The sequence below is a fragment of the Cornus florida genome, unplaced genomic scaffold (assembly GCF_030987335.1).
Source record: "Cornus florida cultivar Cherokee Brave unplaced genomic scaffold, ASM3098733v1 CherokeeBrave_3.0.0_Hap2_Chr11, whole genome shotgun sequence".
In the NCBI taxonomy this organism is placed as follows: Eukaryota; Viridiplantae; Streptophyta; class Magnoliopsida; order Cornales; family Cornaceae; genus Cornus; species Cornus florida.
Window position 1 is genome coordinate 53,311,964 of NW_026775581.1, and position 20,747 is coordinate 53,332,710.

General features: G+C 35.1%; 1 long non-coding RNA gene across 1 annotated transcript; it reads left to right on the forward strand.

Moving 5' to 3' along the window:
- The first annotated feature begins 16,171 nt into the window (after nt 1–16,171).
- LOC132286699 (uncharacterized) lies at nt 16,172–19,830 on the forward strand. The gene is made up of 4 exons (XR_009472842.1): nt 16,172–17,017; nt 18,374–18,698; nt 18,797–18,980; nt 19,217–19,830. It is a non-coding gene; the product is annotated as an uncharacterized LOC132286699 (long non-coding RNA).
- Nucleotides 19,831–20,747: the final 917 nt, after the last annotated feature.

The following is a 20,747-nucleotide window of genomic DNA, read 5'->3' on the forward strand; positions in this document are numbered from 1 at the left end:
ACACAAGTGCCATATGCATCTCAAAAATTCCCATTCAGCACTCAAAGACCAAGCATATTGAAATTCGATACCATTTCCTTAGAGATCATGTGTCTAAAGGCGATATGGAACTTGAATTCATTCCCACCGATAAACAAATAGCAGATATTTTCACTAAACCTCTTCATGAAGATAGGTTTTGCACCCTTAGAAGAGAAATTGGGTTAACAAGTGTGCCTGTAGTGATCAAGACCCTTATCTCTCAAATTCAAGTGCCTCAGTCTAACTCAGCCGACTTAGTTCTTAACTAGTCGACTCGGTTCCAAACTAAGCCGACTCAGTTTTGAACTGAGCCGACTAAGTTTGAATACTCTTTTGACTTGTCTCGGTCTAACTCAGCCGACTGAGTTTTAAACTCAGCCGACTCGATTACTTATTGAGCAGACTCAGTTAGTTACTGAGCCGACTCTGTTTAACGGGTCAAAGTCTTTTGTTTAGGGTTCATTCCCCCATTCTCTTCACTCATTTTCATCGTCTAAAGGGCATGCAACATAAGCGATTCCATTCCTCTTCTCTCCTTCGAATCAGGTAAAATCATTGCACCTATCTCTTTAATTATCCCATTCTATTGCTATATATATATATATATATATATATATATATATATATCTCGTCCCTACACCCTTCCCCTCACTTCACATCCCAAACCCTAACTTACTATGCCTACCAACACTCTACCTCGCCGAAACCCTAAGAGATCTAGGCGCGCTCACGATGCTGAATCGGGCCCTAGCAACCCAATCCCTCCACAACCCCTAGAAACTCAACCTCGCGGCATACCCATTCCTTACAACCATCTCTTCAGAGGGCCAACCTACAAGACCTCATTCGAAACAAATTTTGGAAATCGGAAGGTTGCCAAGGGTAAATGTCTTACCAAGGAGGTTTGTGATGAATTTCATCTCAATACCTTCAACCTCTTCAAAGATATAGGTCTGGAATAGTTTATGCAATTGGATATTCCCTATTACCCTCGCATTGTCAGAGTATTCTATACCACCTTGAATAAGCAGGTTGAACCCGTGATGTTCGCACCTTCCTTGGGTTTGCCACCCACACATTTAGGGTAGAAGAACTTGGGGCTGCTTTATAAATTTTTCGCGGAGGTATTCAACATTATTCATCTCACAAATGGTATGAGGGGCCTGACTTTGACAAGCATGAGGTTGTGCGTCAAATCAGGTATAACAAGACTCTCACCAACATCTCCTGTATCAAAACCAACCAGCTCCCTCTTGAAGCCCGAGTTCTTCACAACATCATTACATACAACTTTCTCCCTAAGTCCGGGAGTCACTCGATTGTCTCTCAAATGGAGGTGTTTCTTATGTGGTATGTCCTTAATGGCAAGTTGTTCGAATTTGCCTATGTAATACTCCATCGCATGCTCAAGTGTAAGGATAAAAAATCCAGATTTCTCCACTATGCTATGCCTTTGACTCTTTTATTAACAAAATGGAATTATCCTCTCAAATTTGAAGAATCTGAAATGCTTGGGTCCAAAGACAAATTCAGTCCCACTCAAATAAGACTCATGGGGCTTGAATAAGCTGAGCAGGGCACCTGGTTCTACCCTAGGTAGAAAAGGTGGGAAGACGCAATTGCCAGGGGAGAGGAACCAATTGATGAGGATTGTGATGCTAACGAGCCTGAAGGTACTGATGATGAAGATGATCATGAGGATGATCCTACACTTGCTAATGTTGTCATTCCTTCTTATGCACCCTCCATATGAGATATCTTACTAGAGCAGCTTGCCATCTCGCGTAGAATGGAAACAAAAATTGACACACTCACTACTCTTGTCGATACATTGGTTCTCAACTATGAAGAGCTGAAGGATAATCTCTCTGAGATTCATGGTGCTTTGGACCTCCCTCCTTTTTGATGTGCCAAAGGGGGAGAAATGTGTGGTTGATGTGTTAATTATGTTGAGGAAGTTTTATTTAAGTCTTACTACAGGTCTAGCTTAGGATATTTTGATGTTTTGTGGATTTATCACTCTATGTTAGTTGTTTTGTCTCAATGTCCATCATGCACCGACTTCTACATTAAATGAAGTGACATGTTTTTGATATATATGACATTATGTGTTTTATTTCAAATTAGTTTATGTCTGCAAAATGACAAGGGGAGATAAAAAATCTCTATAAATCTCATGCTTAATGATTATCATTCACAGTTTACTTATTAAAGCATTTGTTATACAAAGAATTCAAATTAATGCCTACTGACAGGGGGAGCACCCTTCCTATGTTTATAAAGAACACATCAATGTTTTGTCATCATTAAAAAGGGGGAGATTGTTGACCCTACGGATTTCTCCTAAGGGCAATTCGGTACTTTTGATGATAACAAACCATTAATGATGCCCAATGTACTAATGTTTACATTGAAGTTCAATTCCAAATCAAAAGGAATGTCGTGAGGAAAGGAAGGAAGTTTCCAAGTCATTAAAGCTGAAATCACTGGCTCAAAGAAGTCTATGCAACTTCAAAGATCATCAACGCTTGCCTATGAGGTAGACAGGTTGGTGAGTGACTTAGGAACAAAGTGTAAAGAATCTATGAGATCATCTGAAGCTCCTTCTAAGATCTTACATCACTCACACACTTCAAATCATCACTCTTATGAAAAATTAAATTACCAATCATTAGCACTAAGCATCTAAATCTGAGGCATCACAGAATAGTAAATAAATAGACCAAGGTAAAACTCAGTCGACTCAGTCAGCAATCCAGCCGACTAGATTAGGCCGAGACTCATCACGATCAACTCCCAACACAGCCAACACAGTTTGAAATCCAGCTGACTCAGTTAGGCTGAGGCTCATCAAAAGCAAAATTCAATTCAGCCGGCTCATTTGATAATCCAGCTGACTCAATTCATAATTGAGCCGACTCCTTCCTCAACCCAGCCGACTAAGTCAGACCGAGGCTCTTTACCTTTAGAATCTTGAAGACACTCAACCCAACCGACTCATTTTTAAACCAAGCCAACTTGTTCTTGAACTGAGCCGACTTAATTCTCAACTAAATCGACTTCTTTATTGGTCAAACCAGATCTGCTATAAAGATCACTCTTCTTTCAACCCGTGACTCATTTTATGACTTTGCAATTTGATTCACATGTGTATACTGACATGATTGACTGAATTCTAGCAGCATAAATGTTCTTGTCTTGAGGTTAAAAGCTATATTATCTCTAAAAGAGCCTTTCACATGATTCTAAATCTAATACCTTCCCTATGCACTGAACACTTCTGTCAAACAAGGTATCTCTGTCACAAGAAGTTTCTCTGCCAAATGTTGCTATGTAATGTCTTAATCAAGAGAAGGATTCTCAACGGCTAAGAGAAGGGTTTACAATAGCTATTGATCATAGAAGAGCTCTATATATATGTGGTGTTAAGTTAGCTGCTAGTATGCTTAAGCCTCAATTCACTACGAGTTATTCATACCATCTTACTGAGTAAAAAGTTTGGCAATCCTCCATTCATTGATTCTCTAAGCTAAACTTCAGATACTTCTTCTCTCACACACTTACATCATTTAGAGAGAGTGAGCTTCATTTGTATCATTTGATTCTCTAAAGAGTGTGAACTGTAATTTCAAATTGTAAGAGTGAGATCTTTGTAATACACTTCTTCATTTCTTTGTAAGACTAGGAGAAGAAATTCTCTCAGTCAAACTACTGTAAGGGCTAGCTTGGCCCTAAGACCTAGAGAGGGTGTCTCTCAGCTAGAAGAAAGAAGGAATTGTTCCTTACAAGGTTTGCTCTCTACCCGTAAGGAGGAGCCATATTGGATTGGGAAGTCTCAAGAAAGGTCTTGAGCAGAAAAGTATGAGTTTCCGAACCTCGCTAAAATCGTTGTGTCTATGTTTGCAACTTCTCTATCTCTCCTCTTTACATTACAGTCTATATTTATCTGCTGATTTGTTTAACTTGATTTTATCAACTCATTATTGCATATTAGCTCAAGTAGTTAGTGTAAAATTACATTTTTATAAAACTTTGAATCTGCTGTATTTGGACAATGACTCTATTCACCCCCCTCCCCCCCTCTAGAGTCCATTCTTGGGCAACAGACTTATCCATTCTTTCTTCCTATTTCAAAGTATGATATTTATTCATTGTTAGATGATAGATTTATTTTATTGTTGACTCGATTATTGAATTATGTTTTAGGGGTCCTTGAATTACGGGATTCCCGAGTTGTAGTTTTGGATAAGTATTAATGAAATTATTATTTAATAGTTTTCTTCAGCGTATTATTTATTCTTTATTTCATTTTGTAATCTGTGTTTGTTTAAATACTTTAATTGTTTTGATATCCTTAATTTTGTACACGGATTTGATCAACCGGTGTTCCGAAATTAGGGAGTATCACAAAAGAACCCATCTTGTGAGGTATCTTGGGGTACCATTGGTTACTACAATGCTAAGAGCTAATGACTACAAAGCCCTAGTGGATAAAATTACATCCAGAATTGCACATTGGACAAGCAAGAATCTTTTATTTGTAGGTAGACTTCAGCTCATTAGGGCTATCCTCTTCTCAACCCAAATCTATTGAAGCTCTAAACTTATACTACCGATGAGCATTATATATAAGCTTGAAAGCATTTTTTGTGCATTCGTGTGGTCTGGTCCAGTTTTAAAAAAGACAGGTGCTAAGGTTGCTTGGGATAAGTGTTGTATTCCTAACAGAGGGCTAAAGCTAGATTTTTGACAGTATGACCAAAGTAAGTGCATTCATCACCACCAACACATAGTCCTTCCCAATAGCCATTCTCAACATCTTGTCACAGCTACAAAACATTGCCACTCTGCCAAATCCCAATCCCAATAACAGAGATAAATATATCTAGCTCCCATCCAGCTCTAGCCTGTTTTCCACATCAAAAACCACGAAGCATTACAACCAGCATTTCCCTACCCTTCCTTGGCCTCATCTTGTCTGTCTAAACCATCCATACCTAAGCATTCCTTTACCATATGGGTTGTAATCCAGCATAAACTACCAACACTCAACAGAAGGTGTACAACACACATCAACTCCACAATGTGTATCCTTTGCAACACAGAACTTGAATCACATGATCACCTATTTTTCTTTTGTTCCTTTGTCAAACCCTTGTGGCACTTTCTACAGGCACAATGTAGGTATCATAACCAACCTTATTCTTGGACATGACTCATTGTTTGGGCATCACACCATTGGAAGGGTAACTTAGAATTTCACAGCAATTCAAACTCCAAAATGGGATTAGCATCCCTAGTGTACCATATCTAGAATGAAAGGAATAGAAGAATCTTTAAGAAGAAATCACTCAATGCTAATTCAGTACTTCACCTCACTTTGGAAACAATTCGAGCTAAATTGTTCTCCCCTACCAAGCCTCTGAAAACGGGTGAAGTGCAGAAAACACCCTTGTAATTTCAAAACTGTGCAAATAACACTCCTGGTGTTCAAACGTCACCCCTGCAGTTTCAAAATAGTACAAAAAAAGGCTTCTGACCAAGAAAATTAATTGGCATGTACCATGCATATGACTAAAAATTGGCCTTTAATACCCAAACTACCCTTTTGCACTACCTAAAATACCCCTTTGAAAACACATGGGTTTTTTGCACACTTTTGAAAATACAGGGAGTTTTATACAATTATGAAAATAATTTTTAATTTTCTTTATTCTCTTTTCTTTAACTAAATGCAGTAATTCATTATTTTTAAGCATTTTATATATAATATATATTACGCTTATTTAATTATTTCTTTATATATAATAAAAATATTTTCTCTCTCCTGTTTAATTTTTTAATTTGGCTGTAATATATCAGCACATCGATCGTCGAAGCAGAGATCAGAGTCACCGGTGGTGGTGATGATCCGACGAAATTAGACAACTTCCGGTGAAGAAGGGAGGTTGAGATCAAAATCGGGTACTTTTTTAGAGCAGGTAAGCTTATTAGAGTAATTGAAATCAACGACGAATGAGGAGTCACAGTCGCTCTATATCCCATCGTTGATTTTGTGCCATAAGTCGGTTGTTGGAGGGTTGATTCAGAGTCTCAGGACGTGAAAGGCAGTTAAAAAGGAACACAGGTCGCACCGCCAGTATAAATTGAGCAAAATGGCAGCTTCCCCTAAGATACGCCAAACTGGGGTTTCACCGGAGTTCTAATTTTACGGTTGATTGAGCTTTATTTTCTCGTTAGGGATGAATTGTCAATTTTAATTATGAAACAATAAAAAAACAAAAAAAAACATCAATCTTAAATTATGAAACAATCCCAAAACATAAATCTATCTCAGATGATGAAATTGTCTCGGGTAAATTGAACCAATCACAATTCAGAGTGACATATCATTTACACATGCCTCAAGTGAAAAATCAATCTCCAGTTATTAAAAAGTCTATAAATTTGAATCAATCTCTATATATGTGTGTGTGTGTGCGCGCACACATGTGCACTGAAACACATCACAAATAGCACAAAAGAACAATAATTTTTCGTTACTAAATAAAAGATTTGTGTTGACCTTAAGGATTTCATCTAAGGACAATCTAGGTGTTTTGATGATAACAAACCATTAATGGTATTTATGGACTAATGTTCACATTGAGTGTTGTAGATGATTCACATTCAAAGAAGAACCTCAATGAAGATCATAAAGACCATTCCTAGAATTCCATTACTCAAGATCACATCTATGGATAACAAAGAAGACAAAAAAGACACGAAGTTGTAAGGAACCAAATGCAAAGTCCATCCAAAGATAACTTGGACATCAATGATTAAGAAAGAAAGAAACTTAAAGAAAGAAAGGAAGCAAGAATACCTCAAAGCCTAAAAGATTATGAGCAAAGCTTGAAGAAAGGAGTAGATAGCTTGGTGAGTGCTAGCTTAAATTGTAAAGTTATTTTTGAAGTAACTTTATTTGAAAGCTCATCTCTATAGGACCATGTATATCATATCATCATTCATATGCTCCTATATCCATTAGCAATAGACTATGCACTTCATTCATATATAATTGCACATGGAGTCTTTGCTAAAGAGTGAGTTAGTTCAAGCTTGCATAAGTTTTGAAAGAACTCATCACTTGTGCTAGAAATGCTAAGACCATGCACACCAATCATATAATTCATATTGGTCAACAATTAAGGCATGAGAAACCTTCATTACCATGAGTTGGTAACGGACATTAGGACCCCAGAATGCGCGTCATGAAAAACTGTGTTTTTAGCTTAGTGTGAAAAATGAATTTTTGAAATAATTATTATTTCAAAATAATTTTTCCCGGTAATAACTCTTTATACTTAAACTAGCCTAAACTAATTTTATCAGAATTTTTGACCAAGTCTACATTGGTCTACATAAGGATTCATTTTTACCAAAACAGTCGGAAATCCAAATTTATACTAAAACTGAATTTCTACATTTTGATTTAGTTGCATTTCAATTTTCTAGTATTTTTTATTGAATCTAAATGGGGGGTACTTCCTTATTTACATTGTAAACTTAAAGTAAATGGACATATTGAATCCAAATAGGGGATACTTCCTTATTTACATTGTAAACTTAAAGTAAATGGACATATAAATTAAAGTAAAGACATTTACTTAAATGTTTTCAATGGAAATAAGGACTGTGTAGATGTCCTGTGTAAATCTGTTTCATCTGTTAACTTAGAACAAAATTCTTGGAGCTGCAGTTTCATTTCGGCAAACCAAAATGCATAGGCAATATTGATTCAGTCGACCGATGTAAACACGGAGATTGGAACCAAGCCTCAAGCTATTTCGGTCTACCGAAATAGAACATCAATTCACTTCGGTCTACCGAAACAGAGATACTGAGGATGATGACCAACCTTAAGTCATTTCGGACGACCGAAACACAAGGGTGATTCATTTCGGTCGACCGAACCTCGCCCAGATCTGAATCTGAACGGCTATTTTCTCTCAGGCAGTGTGCACAACAGCTATATTTTTTATTTAACTGTTGAAACTCTATATATAGAGTTGGGGTTTTCTGGTTTCGAGTTGAGGCTTTTAAAAGGAACTTCTACAGAGCTTTTGCTCTAGTTCCTCCCTCTCCTTGTGGAGCTTTTGCTCTAGATGGCCACACAAGGAATCACCAATTGAAATACATTGCATATCATTCATGTGATTCATCTTGCAAACTTAGAGTTGAGTTTTCATTTGATTATTTCAATTGTAACTTAGTATGAGAGCTTTGATTTGTATATTTGTCTATTTGAGAGACATTCATTGTAAGCTTCATTATACATCCATTCTTGAGAGAAGAAGACTAAGAGGTGCTCTTGGCAAGGGAAAGCTTGTTTAAGCTATTGTAAGGGTTCACTTTCTCAAACCATAAAAGAAAGAAGGTGTCTCTCTAATGAGAGGATTTGGTAGAGCTCTCCACCCACAAGAGTGAGCAATGGTTCCTTCTTAGCCGTCAAAAGAAGGAGAAGCGAGATGGCTTCATTACAAGGTCGGTTCTTCACCCACAAGCAAGAACATGTAAAGGTTTGCTCTCTACCCGTAAGGAGGAGCCATATCGGAATCCTTGAGAGGTTTTCTCAAGGCATGGACGTAGGCCGAGATTGTCCCGAACCATGTACATTGTGTGTCCCTTGGTTTGCATTTTCTCTACTCTCTAATCTCTACTCTCTTTACATTTGATTGCATATTTATTTACTCAATCTTCATATATCAAATGTTTAGTTTATTTTGAGTAGAATAGTTATATAAATCAATTAACTAGTATGTGAAGCTTAATTGATTGTATGAGGAGGATTGGATGAATGCTTGGATTAAGTTTAATGAGTGATTGATTTTAGCTTAGACTATATGTTCTATATTTGATTCATATATAGCTAAAATGATGTTAGATACTGAGTATTTGACAAAATGCATATTCAACACATCATTCACCTTTAGAGTTTATATGCACACCAAGTGTTTGATAAATTTGTTATAAACTCTATGATAATGTTTTCATAACATTTGCAACTTGAATATTAATCACTTCAATATTGTGCAAATTCTAATTCTAAAAGATTAGTTGAATTGAATACATTGAAGCTTAAAGGAATTCATTTATTTGAATCAATGATGATCACACTTAGTTTCATGACTAATTAGCATGATTCAATGTACAAAATGAATTTGTCATTTGCTAAAAGCAATCTTCTCATGTGTAGCAAGCTCATTGTTTTACATTCCAAATATTAAGTGGTATCTACACTACAACTCACTAGAAAAGCATTCAATCACAATGAATCATATTTGGCTCTAAAGTATAGAGACAAATAAAATGATCTTAGAGAAGCTAAATCAAAAAAAGTTTCATAGTTTGCCAATGACCCTATTCACCCCCCCCCCCCCCCCCTCTAGGGTCATTACTTGGGCAACAATTGGTATCAGAGCCTCGTCTCTAATCTTGGCCTTAACCGGCTTAGAGTTGATCCATGGCAAACACTTTAGGAACTAGTCTTACTAAGGGTTTCATGACCTTTGACCTCCATGGTGCGTTGGAACCAATTATGATCATTAAAAGGCTAAATAAAAATTTATCACCAAGCCTTAGATGGAGAGTTTTTGTAAATGATTTCATTGTACCCAAAAGACCATAAATGATATACATTTCCCAAAAGATGACTCTAGATCATGATGTGTTATATTCATGTATTATGGGATTCTTATTTACATGGTACAAGTTTTCATTAAGTATGCTATTTTGTGTTTAATGCATCATTTATTGATTGAAAATAGTTTTACTCATACACTACAATCTTGTTATTGCTCTTGGATTGATACATTTAGAATTAGATCAAATTTGCTTTGAAAAGTATAGGTCTCTAGAGAAACATTACTTTCTAATGTGCTATCATTTTTTTTTAAATGTAAATTTGATTATGAAAAGAAATGTATCTTCCTTATAATTGTTGAATCCTTTAAGGATTTCAAATTTGGGAACCTTATTTGTCCTTAACCAATTAGGAAGAATTTTTCTCATTTTGTCAATTCTAGATTCTATCATGGATAATGCACATGGTACTGTTGTTATGATCCATAAATGAAATTGTGTTTCTTATTTATTTCATTTTGGTTCATTGAGTTGTATGTAACCGTAAGCATATCTATTCTTTGAATTGACAAATGTTTTTTTGCATGCTAAGATCACTTAAGATTCAATTTAAATTGAAGCATGTTAATTGTATGGAGTAACTCACTTGTACATTTTATTGAATTTAATTCCAAAAGGAACTTTATCAATATATGCTAACCTATATGGACCCATAAGGAATTGGGTACCAAAGAATGGTACTTGAGTGTGCTTTGTAGGTATAGAAATGATTTTCATTCAAGGACAAGTGGATTCTCAAGTTGGTGCCTAAAGCACAAAAGAAATATCATACCAAGAATTCTTCTCACTCACAAAATGGAAATGATGCATCACATTGAGAAACGACTCCCAAGCTAATGGAGTTAGTACCATGGGTAAAGAATTCATTTCTTATCAACGTGTTTTATATGAAGAATTCAATCATGAAATTTTAAGCATGATACTCTTGATATGCTACTTGTTGCTGATAGATACAAAAATGTCTATGTTATAGATTTTGATATTGCGCATGAAAGTAGTTTGTTTTAGTATATGAGTTATGTACATGCTAACACGAAATGATTTTCTATCTTTCAAATGATCTTTAGATTAAAAAATGACCAATCTTTGTGAAAGATTTGCTTTTTGGAAGATATGCCATCAAAGGAAAGCATACATTATCTCATATAAACCACCAATGCTAATTCATTTGAACCTTATCAAATCTATTAAAGTAGCAATGTTTAAAAAGTCATCTATATGCTTTTGTGATCTTATATGTTTTATCCATACTTTATTGTGTCACCTCCATGCATATAGAAAATGAAGTTGTTCAACTTGAAAAGGTTTAGATGGACTTGAGAAATGATAAATCATATAGGTCCTATTTTGAATACCTAAATGAACAAATCTCATTGGAAGAGCCATCTCATGAAAAATAAGAATACGAATTTCTAATGTCTTCCCAAGGATTAAATAATGTTCACCACCATTCATTTGATCATTTAATGGTGAATGTTCCTTTGTGCTAATTAAAGGAACTAATTATTTCTTAAAAAGTTGATATACTTTTAACCATGTTCCTTTACCATGTGATCACATCATGATAGGTATCTTGAGTATCATTCGCAACTAAGTTAGACTACTCCCAAAGGTTTCATTAAGTAAAAGAAATTGAAAACATGTCGTTGTGCACATATGACTTTCAATTGAAGCAATAAAAACGGTACATGATTTTGCATGAAATGATTTTTAATTGACTTCATTTTTATAAAAAAAAGACTATGAAGAAAAATCACCCGGAATTGAAATTTACAATATTTTGAACTATATGTTTAAAATTATCTTTGGCCTTGTGTGATTAAAATAATCTCCTAGAGCTTTCTTTGAAAGGCTTAGTGATTTTCTCAAGATTGATGGTTTTGACTAATTGATATATATGTGTTTTCAAAACCATTCATGAAAATATGTTGATTGAACTTATATACTATCATTGAATCAACATTTATGTTTTATGCAAAGAAGCTTATCTCTAGCATGTAAAATAAATTAAAATTAGCATGATGAGTAAACTTGATTTCTTCTAGAGTTTAAACTCCTCAAGTGTCATGAACTTAAATTTCATATATCTATTTGACTCTTAATCTTGGGAATATGACATTCAAAAGACACTTTGTTCTAGCTTAAATGATTTATGTGATATCAAGTGCTATTCTATTTTGATATATCCATTTTTAGCACTTTAGAACTTCATGTAATATTCTCTTAAAAGAATGTGTCTAGAAGAGATAGTTAGCTTATCCATATGGAAATTCATGTAGCAAATCTCTCACCACATCTCTTAAAGAAGATATTTTGGTATCAAGACCATGCCTTATTTATCATTTTTCGCACCTTAGTATTCCATAAGATGCTTTGACATGACTCCGTGAAAAATATGTATAAGAGAAATGTTGAGCTCATCCACATAAAAACTCATGTAGCCAATTATTTCTAATCATATATATCCAAGAAAATGTGTTTTTGTATAATTAGGAGTCTATTGCATATGACTAGGTGTAATGCCACCACTTATATATATGCCTTGTATGTCTCTTGTCTTGTAAGATTTTGATCATTCAATCATATGCTTATAAAAAGAAGATCTTTGGTATCAATGGCTCATTTCATATATTATTGTTTTATTACATTATCTAGCATATCTCCAATACTTGATATATGATATAAATGGAAGTACACTCATAGGGGGAGATTATTGATAATCTCTTATAAATGTTTATTACATGACTTGTTATGCTTAATTGACTTATTTTGGAAATTGTCAAGCATGCTACAAAATGACTTGTTGGTCATCATATTCATACCCATGAGCTTTCATGATTTTGATGATTTCTTCTTGAAAATATCAAATGGGAAAAATATATTAGGATTAAAGCACTTAAATTCTTAGATTTGTCTTTACAAAGGTTTTTGCCTTTTGGCTCATTCTAATCCATGCTTCATTCTTATTTTTGTTATGCTTTACTATGTATACTTTTGTATACTTTTGCCTATTTGAGTTTATGCTTCATTCTTTGGTTTATGTCTCATGTATACTTTTGTATATACCATGAACCTCAATGATCTATTGAACTCATACTATCATTGAAATTGGTATCTTATGATATAATTACTTATATGTTGCATTTCAAAGCATATTATAGTCATTACCACAATATTGCCAATTCTTGATGCCATCACTTCACTATGCTTAATGATAAATGCTAAATGAAGTTGTCTAGGCCTCCCACCTTTTTGAGATGACAAAAGGGGAGAAATATGTGTGATGTGATTCAAATGCTTGATGTTATATATATCATTATCTCATTGTGCTTACATGTCAAATGAATGATATATATCTTTTAATGGAAGCCTATTGACAGGGGGAGATTTATAGAAATCTCTTAAAGCTTAAAATGATCATTAGAAATCTCTTGAAAAGAAAAATGAACTTATATGCATGTTAATGTCTACAATTCATGAAGAATATACAATCATGCTATTTCATAACATTATGTTCATTGAATGCACTTTAATAAGGGGATCATTTTTCAATTGCTACTCCACTTGCTTATGAACACATCAATGTTTTGTCATCATCAAAAATAGGGAGATTGTTGACCTTAAGGATTTCATCTAAGGACAATCTAGGTGTTTTGATGATAACAAACCATTAATGGTATTTATGGACTAATGTTCACATTGAGCGTTGTAGATGATTCACATTAAAAAAAAAAAAAAACCTCAATGAAGATCATAAAGACCATTCCTAGAATTCCATTACTTAATATCACATCTATGGATAACAAAGGAGACAAAGAAAACATGAAGTTGCAAGGAACCAAATGCAAAGTCCATCCAAAGATAACTTGGACATTAAGGATTAAGAAAGCAATTTAAAGAAAGGAAGGAAGCAAAAATACCTCAAAGCCTAAAAGATCATGAGCAAAGCTTGAAGAAAGGGGTAAATAGCTTGGTGAGTGCTAGCTTAAATTGTAAAGTTATTTTTGAAGTAACTTCATTTGAAAGCTCATCTCTATAGGGCCATGCATATCATATCATCATTCATATGCTCCTATATCCATTAGCAATAGACTATGCACTTCATTCATATATAATTGCACATGGAGTCTTTGCTAAAGAGTGAGTTAGTTCAAGCTTGCATAAGTTTTGAAAGAACTCATCACTTGTGCTAGAAATGCTAAGACCATGCACATCAATCATATAATTCATATTGGTCAACAATTAAGGCATGAGAAACCTTCATTACCATGAGTTGGTAACGAACATTAGGACCCCAGAATGCGCGTCATGAAAAACTGTGTTTTTGGCTAAGTGTGAAAAATGAATTTTTAAAATAATGATTATTTCAAAATAATTTTTCCTGGTAATAACTCTTTATACTTAAACTAGCCTAAACTGATTTTATCAGAATTTTTGACCAAGTCTACATTGGTCTATATAAGGATTCATTTATACGAAAACAGTCAGAAATCCAAATTTGTACTAAAACTGAATTTGTACATTTTGATTTAGTTGGATTTCAATTTTCTAGTATTTTTTATTGAATCCAAATGGGGGTACTTCCTTATTTACATTGTAAACTTAAAGTACATGGACATATTGAATTCAAATAGGGGGTACTTCCTTATTTACATTGTAAACTTAAAGTAAATGGACATATAAATTAAAGTAAAGACATTTACTTAAATGTTTTTAATGGAAATAAGGTCTGTGCAGATGTCCTATGTAAATCTGTTTCATCTGTTAACTTAGAACAAAATTCTTGGAGCTGCAGTTTCATTTCGGGAGACCGAAATGCATAGGCAATATTGATTCAGTCGACCGATGTAAACACGGAGCTTGGAACCAAGCCTCAAGCTATTTCGGTCTACCGAAATAGAACATTAATTCACTTCGGTCTACCGAAACAGAGATACCGAGGATGATGACCAACCTTAAGTCATTTCGGACGACCGAAACACAAGAGTGTTTCATTTCAGTCGACCGAATCTCACCCAGATCTGAATCTGAATGGCTATTTCCTCTCGGGCAGTGTGCACAATAGCTATATTTTTTATTTAACTGCTGAAACTCTATAAATAGAGTTGGGGTTTTCTGGTTTCGAGTTGAGGCTTTTAAAAGGAACTTCTACAGAGCTTTTGCTCTAGTTTCTCCCTCTCCTTGTGGAGCTTTTGCTCTAAATGGCCACACAAGGAATCACCAATTGAAATACATTACATATCATTCATGTGATTCATCTTGCAAACTTAGAGTTGAGCTTTCATTTGATTATTTCAATTGTAACTCTAAGTATGAGAGCTTTGATTTGTATATTTGTCTATTTGAGAGACATTCATTGTAAGCTTCATTATATATCCATTCTTGAGAGAAAAAGACCAAAAGGTGCTCTTGGCAAGGGAAAGCTTGTTTAAGCTATTGTAAGGGTTCTCTTTCTTAACCCATAAAAGAAAGAAGGTGTCTCTCTAATGAGAGGATTTGGTAGAGCTCTCCACCCACAAGAGTGACCAATGGTTCCTTCTTAGCCGTCAAAAGAAGGAGAAAAGAGATGGCTTTATTACAAGGTCGGTTCTTCACTCGCAAGCAAGAACATGTAAAGGTTTGCTCTTCACCCGTAAAGAGGAGCCATAGTGGAATCCTTGAGATGTTTTCTCAAGGCATGGACGTAGGCCGAGATTGTCCCGAACCATGTACATCGTGTGTCCCTTGGTTTGCATTTTCTCTACTCTCTAATCTCTACTCTCTTTACATTTGATTGCATATTTATTTACTCAATCTTCATATATCAAATGTTTAGTTTATTTTGAGTAGAATAGTTATATAAATCAATTAACTAGTATGTGAAGCTTAATTGATTGTATGAGAAGGATTGGATGAATGCTTGGATTAAGTTTAATGAGTGATTGATTTTAGCTTAGATTATATGTTCTATATTTGATTCATATATAGTTAAAATGATGTTGCATACCAAATGTTTGATAAAATGCATATTCAACACATCATTCACCTTTAGAGTTTATATGCACACCAAGTGTTTGATAAATTTGTTATAAACTCTATGATAATGTTTTCATAACATTTGCACCTTGAATATTAATCACTTCAATATTGTGCAAATGCTAATTCTAAAAGATTAGTTGAATTAAATGCATTGAAACTAAAATGAATTTATTTATTTGAATCAATGATGATCACACTTAGTTGCATGACTAATTAGCATGATTGAATATACAAAATGACTTTTTCATTTGCTAAAAGCAATCTTCTCATGTGTAGCAAGCTCATTGTTTTACATTCCAAATATTAAGTGGTAACTACATTACAACTAGAAAAGTATTCAATTACAATGAATCATATTTGTCTCTAAACTATAGAGAAAAATAAAATGATACTAAATCGAAAAAAAGTTTCGTTTGCCAATACTCTAGTCACCCCTAGGGTCATTACTTGGGCAACTATTTGTTTCAAAAATTCACAGTTTAATCTAAATTAAACGAAACAACCACAAGAACAACAACAACAATCAATCAATCTTGTTTTTAAGCAGAGAGCATCGGCGAAAACAAACCTAATTCAAAGAATCAACATTTATATTGGCAGATAAACATTAATTGCAAATACAAATATACACAAACGAACCCAAAATCCGGCAAAATGGCAGCTTCCCCTGAGATGCGCCAAACTGAGGTCAAGCGACAGTGGAGGGAAAGGAGCGGCGGCGATCGGCGGCGCAAAGCCTGATGTCTCAACGATGTTGCTTTAACTGGTGCTTCACGCGTAGCTATTGACGGCGGCGGTGGCCATTGTTTTGTTGTCGGCGGAGGAGGCACGCATGCCTGATGCTTTGACATCTTCATCGGACTCCAGCGACGGCGATAAGCCACTAAAGAAGAGGAAAATTGAACAAGTTAAATATTTCTTGCAACCACACCCATCAATCACTCCACATAGTGTCGATTGAGGCGAACCAGACATAGGCTAAGATTTTTTTTTCTCACAGCCCAAACTAGTGTAAACCGGTGAGCTCAGATCCAAGTACGGCGTAGCAGAAGAGCCAAACTTTAAGCATAAAATGTCGGCGTTTTAGGAATTATCCAATGGGGGGCTTCAAGCATAAAACGTCGGCATTTTAAGGAGTATTTCATTATTTAACCAAAGTAGAAAGAAATCTCTCTCTTCCTCGTTCACATGACCTAATCTGAAGATTGCTGCGGCGGCGACGACCTCACACCAAACCGCAACCAAAGCGTGGACAACTCCTTCGTTGAAGTAGTTGATTTCTAAGTAGGTTAATGTATGTATCTCTCTTCAGTTTACAAATTTCTCTCTCATCTTTCTCGCTCTCTCTCTCTCATATTGGCATGGTTCACTACTTTTTGTGTTCTGGCACGAATGAATTTTTAGAGAATTCCGATAGGCACATCGATTTCTGAAACAACTTACGTTCTTCAAGAATTCGGAGTGTTATGATCGACGCCGAGTAGATGGATCGAAATTTCTTCGGTGCAAATATCTAGTCGGTTGATCGCTGTAACTTCCGTTTGAAACCGAGTATTCTGTTTGCTTATTCCTTTTCTTTTTCTCCATCACACAAGCCCTAATTTTCTCTTATAGCAACATCTCTATCTAACTTTCAAAGAATGATAGATTCCTCACTTGTCATGAAGAAGTATCGTACCTGCGATTTACTTGTATCAGACTTGAAACAGAGATGTTCCACATACTTCTCAAATGCCAAATCTAGCTTATTCTCTGACTTTAGAATCTATTTTGTCTCTCATTTCTTGTTGACAATGTGTTATTGATTGTTGGTTTCAAGTTGTGATATATGATATCATGCGGTTTTTTTTTTCCCTAAATGGAGGAATTTTTTTATAAATGAAAACAGTATAGTACAAAAGAGAAGCTTGAGGGCATACCCTCAGTTAAAAACAGAGAGTGTCGACACGAAAAGAATCCAGTGACAGGAACCTAGATTCATGCTAACTAGATAAGAAGATTAAGAACATCATGAAGGCATACCCCCCAAAATGTCCATAAACTCCCACAAGATACATTTAGCAAATTCTGTAGATGCTTTGGATTTGTTATTATGCAATCTATCATTTCTCTCTTTCCAACGAAAATACAATGTGGCGGTAAAAATCATTTTTACCATCTTGTTCTTGATTGAGTGAAATGCCACGCCATTTCATGGACTGTAGAGAAGCTTTATAGAGACACTAGACAAAATAGAGTACACGTTCATCCAAACCTGCCTAGCAAACTCACAGGCACAAAAAAGGTGGTCCACATCTTCAATGATTTTAAGGCACAGACAACACATCTAGAAACCAGAATAATCCCTCTTTGCTGAAGAAGATACAGATTGGTTAAGATAGCCTTGTGTAGCACCAAAACAGAATGTACAGACCATCTTGGTCTTCCCCTATTCCAACATAAATTATGCCAATAAACCTTATGATTTTTGACCCTACAAACATTCCAAACCGATTTGAAGGTGAATTGATTAGATTGCCAACTGAACTTGTTGTATACATGGCGATATGTGATTAAATTATGTATGCATGCAGTTTATGAGTATTTTAGCTTTTAATTGGTATTATGTTTATTTTTCGATGGCTGATATTATGAACAATGTGCAATGCAGATATTGATCAGAAGGAGAAGCTTGCGACTTTGTCAACAAGGAGCTTAAACTGTTTTTGATGGCTAATCCACTATGGTCAACTCCTTCAATAGTTGATGGCCTGACCCGAGGTCAAAGAAAGGTCCTTTTCTGTGCTTTCAAGCTGAACATGGACGAGGACGTACTAGTGTCACAATTCTCTGATTATGTAGATTGTGAATCTAATTATCTTCTTCGTACTAAGTGAAATCTTGCCAGTGCCATTATTCTCATGGCACAGGATTATTTGGGCACCCACAACATAAATCTTCTTGAACCAAATGGCCTATTTGGAACTCGTTACCTAGTGAGTCGAACAAACAACTTTCAGCTCTCCAAATTGATATTAAAAGTTATTATGTTTGCTTTAACTTTCATTTCCTAGATTAATTTGTTCTTTTACAGGGAGGCAAAGATCATGCTCTTCCTTCATATATATACACTCGGCTGTCTCCTTTCGCACGGGAGCGCTTCCCCAGTGATGATGATACTCTGCTTGAGTACAGAGAAGAAGATGGAAAGTCTGTTGAACCTTGTTGGTGAGCTTTTTCTGGGATCGATGATGAAAGGGAATGATCCATTCATCAAGGTATTGTTTTTTTCTTTATTGCTGGTACCAAAACTACAACTCACACAGTATGTCACACACAAACCTCCCAATAGGAAGTTGAACACCTTGAATTATCATGCCGGAGGAAGGGATACAAGGCTCTGTTATTTTATTTTCTTATTGTTGGTACAAACACTCCCAACTCTCTCTCAGTAATATAAACAAAAAGTGTACTGGAAAATTGGAATAATTATAGCAACGTTTTCATGTTGTAGGATCACATAGAGCGCAATGATGTCACAACCGTATATTTTGAAGTCATCTTACCTGCGGAGAACTTGAGCATGGCCAAGGTTGAGGGTTTGCTTGAGAAATTTAAGCTTACTACTAAGATCAAGACAAGTGACATGGGCCTGTTCAACCGAGAAGACATTTTTTTCACAAGTTAGACCTGTTTTATAAGTTGTTTTAGGTCTTTACAAAATCTATATAAACACTTTTTTCTCTAAGAATTTTTATGGCTTTTGAAATCAACTTTTGCAATTTTTGAAAGAGCCCTCTTGTAGTGTTTGTTTTCAATTTGATAGTGCATTATACACATGAGTGATTTAAAATGTTGTTCTCTATTTGATTGGAGTTCGACTTATTAAAGATTCATTCCTACCATTGAGAAAATCAAAGTTTCTCTTTTATCTTCACCAATTTAGATTTGAAGGAAATGAGGAATCAATTGAGCTATGAAGGGGACAAAGCATTCACGGAGTGTTTATGTTTTACCTACAACACCCTTCTACAATGAGTAAGGTGTAAACCTAAAAGCTAGAGTGTTGGGACGGGGGAGTCGCAAAGCTATTCAACAATTAGTTCTTGGTAGAGCAAAGTGGGTGTAAGCCTGAGATAAAATCCATTGTACTTTGCTTTGAAGATAGTGGATCGTTTTGCTAAAGATTGTGTGAAAGTCTCCAAGATTTTTCTCTCAATTGGATGGATTTTTTCAATTAGGGCTTCCTTGCTAAAATTCTGGTGTCAAACTTAAACTTTTGCTTTACATTACTTACACTTTTATTTTTGCTTTGTGGATTGATTGTTAGTTTTATTTCTGTAAAATTTAATTTGATAAAAATCAAATAAAAGGGAAAGTCGACCATATTCACCCCTCTAGGTATTTTCAATACTTCTTCAGTCACATATGTAACTTGATTATTTGTTAATGAGATTCGGCCAAACAAGTCCGGATTGTGTTCCATAACCATTCCGCCTTGCACAACTCACAATAATTAGTTTCGTGCCTTCCCCTTCCACATTGTACCTTTAGATTTTGAAGAATATCCTTAAAACCCCTTTGAGAGTTTCTGGTAAAATATTAGAGTTCTTAAGAGTTGTCATCTGAGGGGTCTATATGACAACAATAGGGGATGGCTTTTTTACAAACAAATATATTTAAGTCTACTTTCCCATAATGAAAATTTAGATATCAATTATTAGAATTAAATCTTACCAAATAAAGTTGGAAAACCACAATTTAATAGTAAAAATAATACTGCCAATTAGACCATAAAATTGACAAGTGTCACCCCAACCCATCAAATATCGATAATCACATTGCAACTCAATTTTAGGAAACATGGTGTGGAGGGAAAATTTACCCTCCAATAATGACATGACACATCATCAAGTGGAGGTCCACAAGAAGCAATCCATATGGGCTGAACAAAAGAAGTAGCACAAGTCCAAGTAGACAAGCCCGACTCCATTAATGGCCCAGCCACAGGGGAGACGGGTCATAACCATGCCAACAAGCCCCAA